Raw genomic sequence first — 14,967 nt, forward strand, 5'->3', positions numbered from 1 at the left:
TGTGGCCTCTGGGACGTCCTTTATGACTTCCTCAGCAATAGCTTCATAGCAGGAGCAAACATGTTGTTGCTTATCCCAAGTTAGGGGTTCGGCTATGAGCTTCGTGTGCTCTAGTGTTGGCCTTCCCCTTTCCACATGGACGTACGCATGTGTGATGGTTGTAAGCTTGTGATCAAGCTTCATCAGGCACTTCATCTTTGGTTCATTGGTCAGATGGGCCATTTCCTTGGCCAAATCTTTGAGGGATTTATCCTCAAGCCTAGGTTGCTTTAGGTGCTTCGGAATTGTTGAAGGTGTCAAGGATGTTGGTGCATAAACAGGTTGGGCTGGTACAGAGGGATCTCTGTTCTGATTCTGATTCAGAGCTCCTGTTTGAATTGTTGGTTGTTGGCTCCAGTTGGTAGGGTTCCACTGTTGCTGCTGATTTGGCATTGAGGAAATTGGTTGGGACCATTGTTGTTGCGGTTGAACCATCATTTGAGGCATGGATTGTGGCCATTGTGGATTTGGTGCACTGTACTGTGATACTGGGGGCATTTGTTGGTAGGGGTAGGGGACAGTCCCTGGGACTGCATTTGGTGGGTACATCATTCCTGGCATCAGAGGAGGTAGGAATCCTCTTCCTAGAGTCATCACCAATCTAGCTTCCACTTCATCGTACAGTCTTGCACCTTCTGTTGCAGCTTGCAGGGTGGCTGGTCTTTGCAGCTCCACAAACTTACGGACTTCTGGTTGTAATCCTCTGAGAAACACTCCCTTCTGAATGCCATCATCTAGATTATGGTTAGTTCATCTCTTTAGGATGGATTCCATTCGTGAGACATAAGCTTCTACTCTTTCTCCAGAGGATTGACTTAGGTTCATAAATTCCTCTTGCATCCGCTCTTCAAAATCTTCACGCCTAAATTTAGTGAGGAAGGCCAACTTCAGGTCGTCCCATGTGCCAAAAGTTCCTGCTGCTTGTCTCTCATACCACTGAAACGCCGCGCCCTTGAAAGTGGCGGGGAATATTGCCAACCAATGCTCAGGGGTTCTGGCATTGTTAGCCACACATGCTACCATAAACTCTGCTACATGAAGATCAGGGTCTTCATTGTACTCTCCCTTAAAAACTGGCAATGGAACTACATTCGCTGGCCTGTCATCAATATTTCCAGGATGGATCTGGCTCGGAAATGGACCTCCAGCAGGAGAAGGAAGGGCTTGATGTGCCATTGGGACTTTTGTAAAGAGTTCTGCAAGGGCGTCAAAGGCGGCTTCTCCTGTGAGCTCATTCTCAGCTTTGATTTTTGCTTTCTCTCTTCTCACGTACCTCTAGACTTGTTCTAATGCTTGCCTCTTTATTGCGTCATTCATCAGGGAGTTGGCTCCACTATGTTGTTAGTGCTCCATAGAGGGATAACAGAAGGCTTCAGTCTCTGGAGGACTGTCTTGCCAACATTTCTTCTACTTCTTCCTTTTCAACATCTCTGAATTTTGATTTCATGCCACTGCACAGAGGAAGGTATTCGGTTCTGAAGGTGTCAAAATGCATACGTCTAAGTATTGTAGTGGTGCCATCATCATAGTAATGCCAGCTTTTGATGGTTTCAACAGTGTATGTTGTGAAGAACACTCTGTCTACCAACTTCCAGTGGGTTGCTAATTGAACAAACAGAAGATTGTCAGAACACCAAGCATCCCATGTATCTTGCTGTTGAGCATCCACGAACAAATTCCGACTCTTTTCCTTCCTGTCTTCGTGAACCTCTACAGACCAAGACTCCTGAAGATTCTTCACAATCTCCCTTTTGATGATGTCTGGAAACTTCTCAATGAATGCCAAATCTTCCATTGATGGTCATTCTCTCTGTTTCTGCTCTTCAGTTTATCCCCAAACAGTTTGCCACCAAGATGCAAGTTTCTGCTGCTTCAACAGGAAGAGGAAACTGTCCACCACATAGAGCATGCATCATGATGGTGATATGTTTCCGCCATTGTGGGATGAACTTCTTGTGGAAAGTGGCTTTGATTATGAGAAATTCCAACTCTTCAGTGGAAGAAGGAACTTTACAAACATCCATTGAATTCTTCTCTTCTTGGCAATGCCATTTCCTTCATTTTCAGCCTCTTCTGGTGCTTGTTGATGGCAAGTTTCCCCGGCTGTGCACCAAAAACATGGAGCCCCAAGAGGAACACCAAGGAAAAGGGAATTCTCTTGCAAGAAAATCTATCTTGTAACATCAACAAGCTTTTTTATTAGGTTTTATATGATCACAATGAAGAAAAGAACACCAAGCACAACAAATCTTCATGCTACATCATGTAGATCTCCCACGGATTTGATAGAATCAACCATATTCTTCAACATCTTCACAAAATCCATCAATAGAATAAAGAAAGCAAAGGAATACACCATCTTTGAATGGAAATACATCACATAGTATTCATCTTCAATGTCTTCATAGTCTTCTCTCTCAATCTCTCATATACAATCACAATCATTTTAGTAGAATTGGCTATCTCTGACTCTCTCTCTCTCTCCATCAATAGTACATCATATCCTCACTACAATCTCTCATAATCACCCACAATAATCCTTCTTAGGTCGTGGATACCCCTCCCAAGAGGTGTGTCTAATATGAAGAGGCACCAGAGCCACTACAGTGTCTTTTCGTAGCTCACCACTGTCACTTCACTCCAGTCTTTACTTGAGTCTTTAGCAACTACTTCTTTGACTTCTTTTAGCTCTTTTGCACTTGTATTCACCTCTTTCCAAGGCTAGAAAAATTTCCCAAGCTACACTCTCATCCATTAGAACACATACAGAAGCATACATAAGCTCTACAGAGGCTTACAGAAGCTCATCAGAGAGTTACAGAAGGTCAACAGAAAGCATCAGAACCACATAACTCCTACCAAAACCATTCCAAACCATCAAAAATCACTCAATAAGATTTCAAACAATCTCAAACCCTATCAAATCAATACCCCATCCCTACTTACAGAGGGAAAACATAACAAAACAGAAGCTCAACAGAACCAATCAGGACCAATCAGAACATCATCAGAACTTCACATCTCTACTAATAAACATCAAGAGCTTAATAAAACCATTCCAACCTATCCAAAACACTCTCAAAACACTTGCAAACCAATCAATCATCTCATAAAATTAACCATTCAACTCTCAAAAACAACAAAAATCATCCAAAAAATAGATCATTTCAACTCTCAAAAACCACACTTAAAACTCAATAGCAATTCATGTCAGCTCCAATTTTCACTGCATATAGCTATTACTTCCAAATAGTAGCTTCCAAACACTTAAAACTCCATAAAAATTCCTCTCAACTCCAATTTGCACTGCATATATCTTTTAATTCTAAACACTAGCTTCTGCTAGATGAAAACACGCAATCCACTACTCCAGGCATAAGTCAGCAGAGGTACAAATTCAAACCATACTGCTCTGGCAACACTTAAAACTTCATAGCAATTCAGGTCAACTCCGATTTGCACTGCACATATTTGTTAAAACCAAACACCAGCTTTCACTAAATGGTAACACATAATGTACTACTCCAAGGCATAAGTCAGCTAGATAAATTCAACCCATTCTCCTTACCTGGAAAAGCCTATCCATAGGAAGTCGATAAAGCAATTTGCCACTAAAAGCCTAGATATTGAAACCATTCTCAATTTGATGTACAGATGTGACTGACGTTTATACGAACTTGATTACAAGTAAATGCAAATGATTATAGATCACACTACTTAGAAGTAAATGGTAACTGTTCCATAATCTACTATAATTTCCTATATCCTGTGAACCAAAACCATGAGAGTTCTAAAAATCATTACCTTCCTGTTGGATCCCAATCTACATTTGTGGCCATGAAGTGGTCAGTTGTGGCCATTGTTTCCAATTCATCAACATTGTAGAACTCTAACTCCCAATGTATGCCTTCAGCCCAGCCAAAATGATAAATCCCCATTGTTTTTGTTTTTGTGTACCTATCTACTTTCACGTCCAAATAATCCCCATTGCTTTTCTAGTACATTTTGCAATCACTAACACTGAACAAGTTCTTTTGTTTGAGATCGTCCCTACTGGGGATACTGGGGATCTACACTAGACTTACATGTCAAATTATGCAAGACCCAGTTAAAGCAGCAAATTCAGTCGAGACACTCCAAAACTACACTATTGTGAATGCTAAAGATAAAGGGGACACCCCACTTAACACAATAACAATGAGCTTGAAGAAAAAAATAGTGCATAACACAAAAAACTCATCAATAACATGTGTATCTATGGGGTTGCTTGGTTCATGACTACTATATGCCACAATATATTTCTCTCCTGGAGAGAAGTCAATCAGCCTAACTTGAAAGAGTAGATCACAGAATTGATACAAGAGCCAACATTCATATTAAGCAAAATTCCCAACTTACAAACCATAAACCAGAGAAGATGAGTCATACTTGAGGATGAATGCATCACATTATTTGGTTAAAGGTCTGGGCACCACCCCATATAGGTGCACCTTGTCTATGAATTGTGGCAAGCTAAGACCCAAAGGGGAGACCATTGCACAAAGCTTTGTGTCCAAAACTATTGCAAAAGCCAATTGTCAATATACAACATGTTTTTTTGCTAAAACTATCTAAAATGCAGAAAATTCAACTTACGAAATAGTGGTAAACTGTCATGAATCATGTGGTGGGGGGACTTGCTCAAGACGCTACATCGAACACACACAAAATGCAGAAGGATAAGCTCACTCAAGAGACAAGAAGAGAGATGGAGGCCAAAACGTTTTCTTGCTGGTTTCTTCTTCTTCTTCCACACACTTTACAATGTACACCAAGTATAGATAAGATACAACATAAAGGAAAGTGGCCTACTAAGTCAAACAATGCATAACCGACTACACTAGTCGACTGGCACTATAACTATGCCAGCTGTAAATAGGTGTAACAACCTGAATATAATAAGTAATGAGTCAGTGGCTATGTGAGAGTCATAATGACCACCGACATGCTAAGTGTAGACGTGTGGACCCATCTAACCAGGTGGTCCATCATTAATGTCCGCATGTGTTGAGCTTGTCATCTCAACACTCCCCCTCAAGCTCAACTGCATCTCTGCAACTCCAAGTAAGCTTCGAAACTTTTGAAGCTTCTCTGTACCTAATGCCTTTGTGAAGATGTCAGCTATCTGATCCTGTGTGCTAACATATACCAAGTCAATCTCACCTGCTAGTACCTTCTCTCTCACAAGGTGGTAGTGTACCTCAATATGTTTTGTCATGGCATGGAACACAGGGTTCCTAGCCAACTGTATACTGCTCATGTTGTCACAATAAATGACAACTGGACCTTTCACCTGCACATCTAAATTAGCTAATAACTTTTGCAGCCATACTACCTCACATGCTGCAACAGGAGCACCTCTATACTCAGCCTTTGTACTCGACAAAGCAACTGTAGATTGCTTTTTGCTACTCTAAGTAACTGCTGCACTACCAAGAGAGAACATGTATCTGCTGATGCTCTAAATATTCATAACTTGTTGGCTGATCCATATACACTTCTTCCTGCAAATCACCATGCAAGAAGGTATTCTTCACATCCATTTGTTGCAACCTCCAACGTTTGGCTGCTGCCAAAGCAATCACACATCTGACAGTTGCCATCCTAGCAACTAGACTGAAGGTTTCTTCATAATCTATGCATATGTCTGGGCATAGCCTTTTGCAACCAGCCTAGCTTTGTACCTACTAATAGAACCATATGCATTGTGCTTAATCTTATAAACCCACTTACATCCAATAGCTTTCTTGCCCTTCGGCAATAATACTAGATCCCAAGTCTTATTGGCCTCTAATGCAGCCATCTCCTCATCCATTGCTGCATCCCAATGAGCATGACCAACAGCCTTCTCAAAACATGTGGGCTCAACATTCTCAATCACTTTCACCATATAAGCATAATGGTGAGCTGCATAACCTTCAAAACCAAATCTGTTAACAGGGTATCTCACCTTGCTAGACCTGCGTACCACTGGATCACTCAATGGAGTCTTTGCATTGACGCATGCTCTCTGCACACCTGGAGTCCTCATTGAAGGAATGCCAAGCTCATCATCCAAGCTCTCTAAGCCACTGGAGTCTCCATCAAGAACTGCATCAATGCCATCTGATACTTTATTCTTTCCTTTGTCTTTACCTGTAGTGCTACTAGATGCACCTGAAGATGTAGGGATACTCCTTAGTCTCCCAAACCAAGGACTGCCAGATAATGTATCTGGTCCACTAAGAGTCTGTGATTCTTGCTTTTTAGCCTGCACATGAGTATCATGGCCATCATCATCATCTAATGCATCACCACTAGATGCATATCAACTGCTCATTTCATCAAAGATGACATCCCTTCTCACTCTGAACTTACATGTGACAGGGTTATAACAACGATATCCTTTTTGCTCTAAAGAGTATCCAAGAAAGACACACTTTTCAGCCTTTGGATCCAGTTTCTTCTGCAACTCATCTGGCACATGAACATATGCAATATAGCCAAACACTTTCAAGTGTGAGACATCAGGCTTCTTACCTGTAAAATATTCTTTGGGGGCCATACCATGAACTGCAGCTGTGGGAGTTCTGTTCATAATATAAACAGTAGTATGAACAGCCTCAGACAAGAAATGCTTAGGCATATTCTTTTCAGCCATCAAGGTGCGTGAAACTTCTGCAATATGCATGTTTTTTCTTTTTGCAACCCCATTTTGCTGTGGGGTATACCTGCATGTGAACTGTCTCTTTATCCCATGAAAGCTCAAAAAATCGCTGAGCTCATTCGAGAGGTACTCTCCCCCTCCATCTGACCTCAAGCACTTTACTTTCAAGCCTGTTTCTCTTTCAACTGCAGCCTTGAAAGTTCTAAAGTGCTCAAATGCTTCACTCTTTTCCTTCATAAAATATACCCACAGCTTTCTAGAACATTCATCAATGAATGTGACAAAGTATGAATCACCTCCAAGAGATACATTTTGTGTAGGCCCCCAAATATCTGTACGCACAAGATCAAGGATATTTTTGTTTAAATCTCTGTCATGTGAAAAGGGTTGTCTTGTCTGCTTATCAAACTGACATGCTTCGCATACCTTATGAAATTTTGCAATTCTAAATGTAGGCAAACTTGTAATCCCAACCCTTTGGATTGCATTAATTTCAGCCTTTGTACATTTGCATGTCCAATGCATTTGTGCCAAATTTCAATAGCTGCAACAACATCTTTTCCTTTAGCATATATAGCATCATTCATAGTAGGAATTCTAGCATCCAGAGTAAACATACGTCCAACTCTACTTCCCTTTGCAACCAACTTGCACTTGTCATTGAAGTCTTCTACAAAGCAACCCTTTGCATTAAATTTGACTTGCAGCCCTTGCTCTACCATCTGACCCACTGACACCAAGTTCTTTGTAATAGATGGCACATGTAATACATCTAAAAGACTCTTTGTCTTACCATCATGCAAAGACAAGGAAACTTTTCCAATGTGTAAAATTGGGTGGCATGAATCATCACCTGTCTGCACATAATCTGTATTTTACAAATCTTGCATCTCTCCAAACCATTCTGCATGGCTGGTCATATGATTGGATGCACCTGAATCAACATACCAAACATCATCATGTGTTCCCTTTCCTGTAATAGCATTCAGCATATGCTGCATAACAAACAAACGTTCATTTTTGTCTTCATTCTGTCGTGAAGACGATGCATAGTTTCCTTGCTGCAACTTACCACTGCGAATATCATCTTTCTTAGCATAACATTGGGCTACAATATGACTTGTTTTGCCACAGTAGTGACACACAATACCAGAGTTGTTAGAACCTCTATTCTGCCATCCACCTCTTCCTCAAAAGCTCCCCCTACCTCTAAAGTTAACACGACCTCTTGAAACCTGCATATCGCCAAATTGCTGATTCAATCTGTTTTGTTGGTTGTCACTACCACGTCCTATACCATGGCCTCTTGAAGAGGACCTGGCACGTCCCCTTCCTAAACTGGAGTAGAAAGCTTAGACCTATTCACCACTTTTTTCAGATGTCTCACTCTGCATGTTGATCTCTTCAGTGATCATAAGGGAGACCAACTCATCGAAATCTGGAAATGGCTTTCTGACATATACGGAAGTTACAAAAGACTTCGAAGCCTTTTCATTATTAAGTCCACCCAAGGTAGACGATACCAAATCATTATCATTGGGCATTGCATCAATCGCTGCCAAGGCATCTGCAATGCTCCTTACCTTTAGTGCATACTCATTGATAGACATCTTCCCTTTCGTCAATGTATTTAACTCTTGCTTGAGTTGAATCTTTCGTGCCTTTGTATTTACGGAAAACATACTTTCAAGTATGGTCCAAGCTGCATATGAATTCTTTGCATTTCTAATATGTCCTAGCATATTATTGTCAATTACTACAGATAGCCAATACATGACATTTTTGTCTTTTGCATTCCATTCCTTCCGTGCCTTTGTCTCTTCTGCAGTTGGAGGATCACTCACCTCCAGCTCCTTCTCTTCACCTGAAACAAACTCGTAGAGGCCTTTTCCAATAAGGAAGTTCGTGACACGGAACTTCCATGAAGGGTAGTTGTTCTTGACGAGCTTCTCAATTATGGGGTTTCCACTGTTCTCTACCATTATCACAAAACTAAGACCAAATAGCAAGCAAATCTTATGCAACCCTCGACCTGTAGTGCATAATAATACACTAGACATCTTTTTTCACTGTCTGCTCAACAATACATGCAATTTGCAACCAGTTTGCAGATAAACCTTGTGTTTATTTGCTGGTAAATACCTTTGAAATTACAGATCTGAAATTTGTAACATGTGCACATGTATACGGCACAGACAGCTGAAATTGTAGGATACCTTGAACTGATGTCCGCAACCTTGTGAGTCTAAAACGGGGCTTGAAATGACATCGGATGGCCAAAATAGCAGCGGAATAGCCCTAAGAGGCTGATTTGCAGAATACACAATGCTCTTCGCACACACCAAATCTCACTGCAATCTGAGATTTTTTCTCTGCCCTGCTTCCGGTGCCTCCACAGGCACTGTCCGAGAGAAGAAGTAGAGAATGGAAGAGCTTCTTACCCGTTGCTTGCTTGCTCGAATCCTTGGCTCCTCTCCTTTGCTTTAGCCTTCAAAACCAGCCTCAATCAGTGGTGCGGCTCTGATACTATGTCACGAATCGCGTGGTGGGGGGACTTGCTCAAGATGCTGCGCCGAACACACACAGAATGCACAAGGAGAAGCTCACTCAAGAGACAAGAAGAGAGATGGAGGCCAAAACGTTTTCTTGCTGGTTTCTTCTTCTTCTTCCACACACTTTACAATGTACACCAAGTATAGATAAGATACAACATAAAGGAAAGTGGCCTACTAAGTCAAACAATGCATAACTGACTACACTAGTCGACTGGCGTTATAACTATGCCAGCTGTAAATAGGTGTAACAACCTGAATATAATAAGTAATGAGTTAGTGGCCATGTGAGAGTCATAATGACCACTGACATGCTAAGTGTAGATGTGTGGACCCATCTAACCAGGTGGTCCATCATTAATGTCCACATGTATTGAGCTTGTCATCTCAACATAAACAGGGTTGGGTTTCCCTAATTTGGTATCATTCTAATAAACTTCAGTCCATGATCCAAATCGAACGAGAAACTAGTCTTGACCTTGTTCATCCTTCAGCCAAGTTAAAATATTTTCTTGCATACACGTAAATCAGGATGAGATCATACCTGAGTAGTCTAGAATGGTATAGATGCATCTGCAAGAGTAGCTACATGCAGACCCCCAGGAGTATAAGGTTTGACTTCTAGTGGTGCCCATTCATGTGGCACTTTCATATACTTGTCAAATTCATCAAGCATGTTGACTATAAAAACATGGGACTTATCCAATTTGTAGCCATTAGTTTGTTCTCTAGCTGTTTGAGCCTCTTGAAAGCATGAAAATTGTATGATTTATAAGTTCAAAGAACAAATGTATGATCCAAACCTGAACTTCTATGTATACCACACAAACAAAATTCAAACAATAATCCACACATTGGCATGCACATCTGAGAGTCTAGCTAGACGTGAGGCGTTGTGTTTTCTATGAAAGCATAGCCTTTAGTCTTTTTAGTTTCTTCATCCTTGGGCATCCAAAGGCCATGCTCTCTAATAACTCTAATTTGACCAAAAATCTTCCAAACCACACCCTCAAGCTTCTCATAATTTTATGGAGCAACTGCTGGAAAATTATCAATGACAATCACATTCTCAAATCCATATTCAAATTCATTAATCTCCCCTTCTTCTTCTTCATCATCATCATGGCGCCAATGAACAAAATTACTTGATTATAAGGGGGTGTATAAATATTCAATAGGACCAAAGACGTCAAATACTAAGAACTTAGCAAGATGAAGAAATCTCTCTAAGCAAACATGTGGCCAACTTGTACACTAAGTTGTTGGCATAGCATGAACTCTCACTCAATATTTCTCAACAAAGTATCCAAGGAGTGTAACACACACATATACCACAAAACCGCCCAACAATACAGAAATAGTGCTTGTGAAAGCCTTCCTTCCACAAGCAAGATGTGCAAGGGAGCACTAAAATCTAAAGAAACCCTTCCTTCCGCAAACAAGATGTGGAACGGAATACTAGAATCTAAAGAAAATAAGTTTCCATACAATTAGGATGATGAAAATCACAAACAAGAGACTAAATCAAACACATCAACCACCATACTCATTAAAAGTTGTTAAAAACTAGAGTTTTTCAATTGAACCAAGGTTCTGAAGGACAAACATCAAAGTGTCTCAGCCATTTAGGGGCACAAGGATGTTTTCTTTGGTGCCACTTTAGTATATGGGAGCCCAGCCACCACAACACATATACTCAAAATTTTCAGAGTTACCTTGACTTTTGAGAATTTCTTGTATAAAATTTCCTACTCATACAATCTTCATTTCAGTCAATGCATGTTCCTATGCTGTTCAGTTGTCACTTGTGCACACATTCGAGAATGGCTTTCATTTTGCCTATTCTATGACTTTGCTTCCATTATTCATTGCCTTTAGAACCCTCAATCACAAAGAAAGCTTTGTTTGAACTGCTATGCTTTAGGCTTCAGCTGCAACAATCTTACTAGGACATAGCTGAGTGGCAGCAGCTGATGTTGTTGCGGAAATTGGATCTATTGTCAATCAACTTGCTACAAACCATGTTTAACTTCCACTATTGCACTTCATTCTATGACATTTTTAATCCTATTGCTCATAGATCCAAGTACTAATGGGGAACTTGCAACTTTGATGGCAACCCACACTATAACCTACAACAACACTTCTTACTGCATAGCAAGGATAAGCATTTGGCATGTGCCCAACAGAAGTGCACATACCTAGCTAGGACCTCTTTCATTAGTATTCCTTTTTTAAGTATTCAGCTTGCATATCATGCCCTCCCTTTCTCTTGCCTATTGTTGACTGCCACTTAGGGGCATGAAGAACCTTTAGCAAGCTGTTATTTGTGGCCATTTGAAATTGGCCTTTGAAAGTCCAAATGGCAGTAGACCGTATTTTAGCAATTCATCTTAATAGTAAATCCAACAAGAAAATCCCACACATAACTAGAGCTAGAGTGCTCATGCACATGGTTGCCAAGAAACACATTTCCTACAAATAGGAAATGTTAGAAACATCCAAGCATTGCAAGAAAACATTTGGCATCAAGAAAACGGGAGCCACGTGCACCTCTTGGTCCCGAAATATTCATTGGGGGGTAAGATAATGTTGTCGAGGTTGAGTTGGGAGAAGTCGATGTTAAGCTAGATGAGATCCTCTTGCAGGTCAGGGGCAAGGTGATGGGGAGCCTGTGGCGACTCGACGAGCTGCGCCATAGCGGTGAGCTCGGAGGAACAACACAAAGAGGGGGACGCTAGGCCCTCCAGGCTCCAACCCAATCCTTATACAAATAGAAATTCTAAGGAAGAAGAGTTTGAAGCTTGGCTCTCTGAAGCAGGTTTTAGGTTTATGCATTCTTTGTGTTCTTTTATTTTCCTCCAGATTTTCATAATAGTGAAATTATGTGTGAGGTAGTTTTAGTCATGACACATGTGCACACCAAATTTCTTGATGCCCATTTAGACATTTGCAATGGTATTGGATGGGATATTTGTACACCTCTCCGTTTATTAGTAATCTCTAGGCGTTCTCTGAGAGCCTTGTTAATCTTCTATTATTATTATTATTAGAAAGAAGCTTTGGGGGGGGGACATGTGTCATTCCAAGCCTTGTGAATGTATTTATGACGGCCTTGTGAATGTATTTAGAAAGAGCTAAGGACAAGAAGGATGTGAAGGAAAAGAAGCCCAAGTGCCCACACTATGGGAAGGGCACTGATCTTGAGGAGAAGTATTGGTAGAAGTACCCTCATCTAAAAGCCTAAGGAGACGGACTCAAAGGTGGCCCCTGCCACGATAGACTCTACCTTTGTGCATGTCTTTGTTGAGAAGGATACATCCCTAGCTTCTTCCACTCATGAGAAGCCTTGACTCATGGACAGTGGAGCATATTCTCACATAACCTTAAGGAAGGATTGGCTTCAGGACATTCATTCGAGAGGGGGCATTGTCACCATTGGTGACAACTCTACAGTTCCTGTTCGAGGCGTGGAAACTTTACCTATGTTCTCAGACAGGCAGCCTTGAGTAGGGGAAGGAGGAGCATGTCTACAAATTGCGGAAGGCTCTCTATGCCATGAAGCAAGCTTCTCGTGCTTGGTACTAGAGGATTGACCGCTTCTTTCTATAGAGTGGTTTTTAGCGCTTTGATCATGACCCCAACCTCTACTTTTGGGTTGTGGGTGACTTTTGTGTTTTACTGATCTTGTATATGGATGATCTTATCATTACAGGGAGCGACACTCAGGAGGTGGATCATACTCGGTCTCTTCTACGACAAGAGTTTAACGTGACAGATCTACGGATCCTTCATTTCTTTCTTGGATTGGAGATTCATTAGATGGCACAAGACATCTTTGTCTTGCAGCACAGGTACATCTTTAAGCTTCTTTCAGAGTTTCATATGGCCGAGTGTCAGCCTATTTCATGCCCCATGGACCCTGAGTCCAAGCTTGTGGCAGATGGAGTTCCCCTTACTGATGCTACCCCTTACCAGTGCCTTGTTGGCTCTCGCATTTGGCTTATTCACACTCGTCCGGATATTTCTTTTGTGGTGGCATTGTTGTCTTCTTTTAAGAAGACTCCTACACATGATCACTGGAGGGCAGCCTTGCGTGTCCTTTGGTATTTGCAGGGGACTTGATCCTATGGGATCCTATATGGAGAGGGGGTCACTCTTTCTGGATCAAGTGATTCTAATGGGCACGTGATGTGGATTTGAGACGATCCACTATAGGTTATGCTTTCACCCTTGGCTTTGGTGCTGTCTCTTGGAGCAGCAAGAAGCAGCCTACTGTGAAACTTTCCTCTATAGAGACTGAGTATCGAGCCTTATGTTTGACCGCTATGGAGGCTTTTTGGCTCCATTGGATGTTGGCGGAGATTGGCTTGCCATAGTCTAGACCTATAGAGATGTGCATGGACAACTAGAGTGCCCTTACTCTTGCAAGGAACCTGGTGTTTCATGCTTGTACGAAGCTGTAAAATATTACACGGCGCAACGAACAGAATCTGAGAAAGAAATAGAGAGTACACAATAGATAAGGGGAGAATCAGTAAATTCTTTAACTCCAAACAACTGATACAAAGATGGCTCTGTCCACTCGTGCGCTTCCACTGTGTGAAGCTTAGATGGCGATCTACACAAAAGATAGGTGAAGAGCTTAAGGCTAGCTGGAACAACAACTCTAACTGGGTGAAAGATGAGTGTTCGATGGCTATGAAGGGGTTTAGATTTTATAGCCTGCGAAGGTCGTGAGTTTGGCCTGACTGACCTACCGTATAAGACTCCACTAGTCGGCCAGGGAATATTCCAGGGAATATTCCCTTTACCATCGGGCCGGGGCGCTGCCCCCAGACCCCCGCCGGGGGGGCCATTGGCTCCCTTGGGACCCCCCAGCTAGGGGCCGCTTCCGTGGCCCCCGGACCCCACAATAGGGGCCCCTTTTAACTCCCTTACCCCGCAACTCAATGCAATGCACCTTGAGTTCCTACCAGCTTAACCACTCCGTCTAACCCAAAGATTAGACCCACAACGGTCACCTTTTTGCCATCCGGTCACATAGACCTCATCTGATATACAAGTCAAGCCTCAACCAATGTCCAGGCTCACATTTGGCTTCTCCTCATAATGGGGGCCTTACAACTTTGCGCACCATGGATCATTGGTAGCACCTAATGAGGGTGGGGCATTGATCATATCTAACAAAAGCACATTGAGGTTCAATACCACTACGTTGTTCGGGAGTGGATCATGGATTTGGAGTTGGCAGTGGCCTACTATCCCACGGCAGACAATGTAGCTGAAACCCTTTGCCTCAGGCTTCTTTGCTTCATCACATGCATTTGTTATGTCTTTAGACTCTCCCAGGATCTGAGAGGGGGTGTTAGCCTGTCTTGGCGAGTTGGTCAGTGGTTGTATATAGTTGGCCCATTTTATGGGCAGGTCGGACAGTAATGGGGCAATCGACTAGTTTTCTGGCAAGACGACTAGTTTTGATGATGGGGGCTATTTATAGCTACCCCCTGTCAGTATTATTTACTTCTTCTGCAGATTCTAGCACACACTCCTCCGTTCCCACTCCAGCATTGGTGCTGCCATTGTCTCCAGCCTGATCTGGTGCCCTCACAAACGCTTTGGGCTGTGTGTAGGGACTGATCAATCCACAATTTTGTATTCAACATTCATTACAGTCAGTGAAAAATTTTT

At 41.9% G+C, this 14,967-nt stretch overlaps 1 pseudogene; it reads right to left on the reverse strand.

Moving 5' to 3' along the window:
• Window positions 1–3,479: 3,479 nt before the first annotated feature.
• Window positions 3,480–11,975, reverse strand: LOC148021083 (eukaryotic translation initiation factor 3 subunit B-like; annotated as a pseudogene).
• Window positions 11,976–14,967: the final 2,992 nt, after the last annotated feature.

Source organism: Lygodium microphyllum, chromosome 18 (genome assembly GCF_053477565.2).
Source record: "Lygodium microphyllum isolate KBCC chromosome 18, Lygodium_microphyllum_v1.1.10, whole genome shotgun sequence".
In the NCBI taxonomy this organism is placed as follows: Eukaryota; Viridiplantae; Streptophyta; class Polypodiopsida; order Schizaeales; family Lygodiaceae; genus Lygodium; species Lygodium microphyllum.